The sequence below is a fragment of the Cebus imitator genome, unplaced genomic scaffold (genome assembly GCF_001604975.1).
Source record: "Cebus imitator isolate Cc_AM_T3 unplaced genomic scaffold, Cebus_imitator-1.0 Scaffold96, whole genome shotgun sequence".
Taxonomy (NCBI): domain Eukaryota; kingdom Metazoa; phylum Chordata; class Mammalia; order Primates; family Cebidae; genus Cebus; species Cebus imitator.
The window spans coordinates 3,437,024-3,441,765 of NW_016107411.1; the positions used below are offsets into that span (position 1 = coordinate 3,437,024).

Below are 4,742 nucleotides of genomic sequence, written 5' to 3' on the forward strand. Positions count from 1 at the left end.
GAGACAGAGTCTCACTCTGTCACTCAGGCCGGAGTGCAGTGGCATGAACTCAGCTCACTGCAACCTCACCTCCACCTCCTGGGCTCAAGTTTTACTCCTGCCTCAGCCTCCCAAGAAGCTGGAATTACAGGTGCCTGCTACCATGCCTGGCTCTTTTTGTGTTTTTAGTAGAGACAGCGTTTCACCATGTTGGCCAAGCTAGACTCGAACTCCTGACCTCAGGTTATCCACCTGCCTTGCCCTCCCAAAGTGTGGGATTACAGGCATGAGCCACCGCACCTGGCCAGTCAGGCATGCTACTTTTATTTGTAAAATTTTTAAAAACTTTACATTGTGAAACTCTGCCAAGCGTAATGGCTTGCACCTGTAATCCCAGTGCTTTTGGGAGGCTGAGGCCAGAAGATCACTTGAGGCCAAGAGTTCAAGACCAGGCTGGACAACATAGCAAGATCCCATCTCTACGAAGAAAAAATTGTGAAGCTCTACTGATCATATAACGGACACAACGACAACTGGAAGTGCAACTCTGAAATTTAACTTTTGTCAAGAGTTCATCAGGCCTTCAAGAAAAGTTTTCTGTTCTCTCAACCCTCTGGAGAACAGCAACAGGGGAAGAAAAATACAATTAAAACCTGAACCGAATTAATCTAACCTGCCACTTTTCACCACTATTTAAACTTTTTGTCTTTCCAGGCGCGGTGGCTCACGCCTAGCACTTTGGGAGGCCAAGGCGGGTGAATCGCTTGAGCTCAGGAGTTCCAGACCAGCCTGGGCAGCGAAGTGAGACCCAGTCTCTACAAAAATTAGCTGGGGACGATGGCTCACCCCTGTACTCCCAGCTACCTGTGGGGCTGAGGTAGGAGGAACGCTGGAGCCCAGGAGGCAGAGGTTGCAGTGAGCTGAGATGGCGCCACTGCACTCCATCCTGGGTGAGACCCTGTCTTAAAAAAAAAAACTTTTTGTCTTGATACCCCAGCATCAAAAAGGGGTTGGCGGGTGGGGAGGGAGACTATTGGAGGAAGAAAACGAAAAAAAAGCATTAGGAAGAAGACCCACAACTTATTCAACTGCAAATCTATCTAAAAATACAATAAAATACTAGGAATTGGTGATATTCCTGAAGTGAAACCTGTCACTTTCCTCCTTCCTTGAATCTCCACGTTGCTTACGAAAATCAGACAGGACTCGGGCTTCTCAATCTTAGTTATCTATTTGAACAACATATGCACAAGGGCATGCATCCAACTGCGGTCTGAATTAAACTTTTCCACTTTTCTTTCTTTGGTTTTAACATAGTTCTGGGATTGTTATTCGGTCATTTCTCATAATTATCTAAGAAAAATTCACTCTGAGAAAGTAAGCATTCGGTAGTTCCTAGGCTAATGGCCACAAATGTTGAAAATGTTGGCTCTAAGGGAAAACAAATTGAAGCGTTTTCGGGGGGGCTCGAACAAGTTATGAGCTTAGCGTAGGCCCAAGTTTTAAGCTAAAGAAACATCTCCCTGTATGTGCCAACTTAAATACCTGTCCCCGTAATAAACCCGGAGACCGGCATGATTTTAAACACTTCTACACCTCTCCGTCCTATTTTTCCATGTTCTATGTTCGAAGGAAAACGGCCACCCAAGAAACTCACGGAGCTAGCCACCTCTAAGCACAGCAAGGGCGCAACACTTTTTAAGTCCCCCCCAACCCCGCACAGGCCACAGGTGGCGCCACCCCCCTGCCCCCCGCACCGCCGCCCGCTGCCCCGCGCCCCCGGCTTCTCTCCAGCTGCGTACACTTGGAACAGTCCTTCCCAGGTCCCTCCGACGCAGACCCATCGCCCCCGTGCCCCGGCTGCCCCGGCGCGGGGAACCCAGGCTGCCGGGCCTCCTCGCGCCGGCCCGCGCTGCCGCCACGCCCCCTCCCCACAGGCCGCCAGGGCCGCCCGCCCCCTCGGCCGGGAGGTGGCCTCACCTCGCACGGGCCGTAGCGGGGAGGGCGCCCGCGTCTCCGCCTGCAGCCCGGGCCCACGGCCGCTCGGCTGCCGCTCGGCCCCGACGGCCGGCGGCGGCGCGCTGCTGGGGGCGGGCTCTTCTCGGGCAGGGGCTTCCCCGGGCTCTAGGGCTGGGAAGCAGAGGGGACCGGGGCGGGGGAGGGGAAAGGGACTTGGGAAGGAGGGGGGAGAGGGAAAGAAAAGGGGGGAACCAAACCCGGAAAGGGAGAAAAGGGGGGAGGGGAAAATCAGAAGGGGAAGAAAAGCCCAGAGTCCGCCCCCTGCTGCGGCCTGCGCTCTACGTCACTACGTCCGGCGTTGTCGTCACCGCGTCCTGCGTTCCGCCGGTCCCCGCTTCCTGGCTTCCTGCGTGCGCCTCAGCAGCGGTGCCGGGCCCACCGCCTGCCGCAAGCATTCTTGCCGACGCGCGCGCACTCGCACTCGCTTGCTCGCCCTCTCCTCCCTCCGCATTACCTGTGTCAGGCCAAGAATCCGTAGCCACTGGGAGCCTTAGTCCTCCTGAAACTCATCAAGTCTGTCAGATAGAATACCCTGGATTTCAATAGAATACTAATAGTGATCATTCTAAAGGAATTTCAATTTACAGAGCACTTTCAAAACAGCCTTTCTCTTAGGACAGTTACCCCCGTACCAAAAGAACGTATACTCAGTATTTGTTGTACACATGGATAACGATGGTTCGACAGGTAAATGTCCATTTTACAGATGAAAAAAACTGACCTAGGAGGAACTCAGTCTGTTCTGTTAAGATTACATTCTTACCATCAGTCCCTCTCTAAGATACAGTTCTCAAAAGTCATCTTAAATTTCCAACCTCCCCTCTTCTGTCCGTTCTAGGCAGAATCAATTTAGTTATTGATTATGTGTGTGTGGATGATTTACTGACCAAACTCCCTCAAAGAAGCAATATAGTCTTACTTTTGTAGAATTCAACCATTAAATATTTACCTTGTGACAGGAACTGCGGTAGGCAAAAAAAAATCTAATTATAGTACAGTTTGAATGCAAGAATAGAAAGGTTTCAATTTGTTATGGAAACACAAGGAGCAGCAACTCATTCTTGGAGGTAAAAGAGACTGAATAAGTTACAGAGAAACTACAGATGAAATTCCAGCTATTCTTGAGAATATAAATCGTTCACTAGCGAGGTAAAGAATGGAGATTCCAGCAAAGTCATAGACGCATGAAGTTCATTTTTCCTTCAAGGATGAGCAAGTTCTGGGTTGTTGTTGGGTTTTTGTTGTTGTTGTTGTTTTGTTGTTGTTTTTGAGAAGGGGTCTTGCTCTGTCACCCAGGCTAGAGTGCAGTGGTGCGATCTCGGCTCACTGCAACCTCCGCCTCCCAGGTTCAAGTGACTCTCAGCCTCAGGATTAGCTAGGACTACAGGCATGCACCACCATGCCCAGCTAATTTTTGTATTTTTAGTAGAGATGGGGTTTCGCCATGTTGGTAAGGCTGGTCTCAAACTCCTGGCCTCAGGTGATCCACCCGCCTTGGCCTCCCAAAGTGCTGGGATTACAGGTGTGAGCCACCATGCCCAGCCCTCTCTCCTGGTCATCACTGCCTCCTGCCCCAAAATTCTCTCAACCCTCTGAAGAACAGCAACACGGGAAGAAAAATACAACTAAAAACTGAACTGAATTAATCTAACCTGCCACTTTTCACTATGATTTAAACTTTCTGTCTTGGCCAGGCGCAGTGGCTCACGCCTAGCACTTTGGGAGGCTAAAGCAGGTGGATGGCTTGAGCTCAGGAGTTCCAGACCAGGCAGTGGTAACCAGGAGGGAAGCAATAGCTAACATTTGTATTATGCATATGTAAGTATAATATAGAATGTGTAGCACTCTACGTTTATTGTTACTATCAAATCCTCATTACAATATGTACTATTATTATACCTGTTTTATAGATGAGGAAACCTGAGGCACAATAGTTAAACCAAAGTCCCTGATTTTGAACCAAAGCAGTTTCTCTTCAGAATCTGCTCCTCACCACCACACTATTAGAAACAGGTTGGAGTCCAGGTGTAATCCCAACACTTTGGGAGGCTGAAGTGGGCAGATCACAAGGTCAGGAGTTCGAGGCCAGCCTGACCAACATGGTGAAGCCCGTCTCTACTAAAAATACAAAACTTAGCCGGGCATGTTGGCACACACCTGTAATCCCAGCTACTCAGGAGGCTGAGGCAGGAGAACTGTTTGAACCTGGGAGTCAGAGGTTGCAGTGAGCCGAGATTGTGCCACTGTACTTCAGCCTGGGTGACAGAGTGAGACTCCATCTCAATCAATCAATAAATAAATCTCAAAACTTATTTTCTTAGACAGAAAAAAAAACCCAAAGGATGAGCTCATCTAAATCTCAAGCCCTTTCCCCACATTAAGAGTTCCCTCTGAGGACATTGAAAACATGCCTAGGACACTGTGCCTCCCTTCCCTTAACCTTCAGATTTCATGGTTTTGAGACCTCTTGAGCAAAACTCAACCAGGGCTAACAAATAAGACTGGATTGAGAACCCCAGGGAGGGAGGATGGAGGGATAGGGATGGCTTTGAGAAATGCCAGGCAAAAAATAATGCAACTCTCAATTGTTCATGCATGACAGTGAGCTAAAGTGCCCTGCCAATTACTTCTTCTTGTTTGAGAGTCTCCCTTTAACATTCTTTCCTAGGCCGGGCGCGGTGGCTCACGCCTGTAATCCCAGCACTTTGGGAGGCCGAGGCGGGTGGATCACGAGGTCAAGAGAT

General features: G+C 49.5%; 1 protein-coding gene across 2 annotated transcripts in view; it reads right to left on the reverse strand.

Moving 5' to 3' along the window:
* R3HDM2 (R3H domain containing 2) overlaps positions 1-2,138 on the reverse strand; it is a 188,332-nt gene extending 186,194 nt beyond the window's left edge. For both annotated transcript variants that reach the window (XM_037741218.1, XM_037741219.1), the window contains exon 1: positions 1,960-2,138. The gene's annotated coding sequence lies outside the window, so the exon portion shown is untranslated. The remainder of the gene's footprint in view (positions 1-1,959) is intronic.
* Between the last annotated feature and the right edge of the window lie 2,604 nt (positions 2,139-4,742).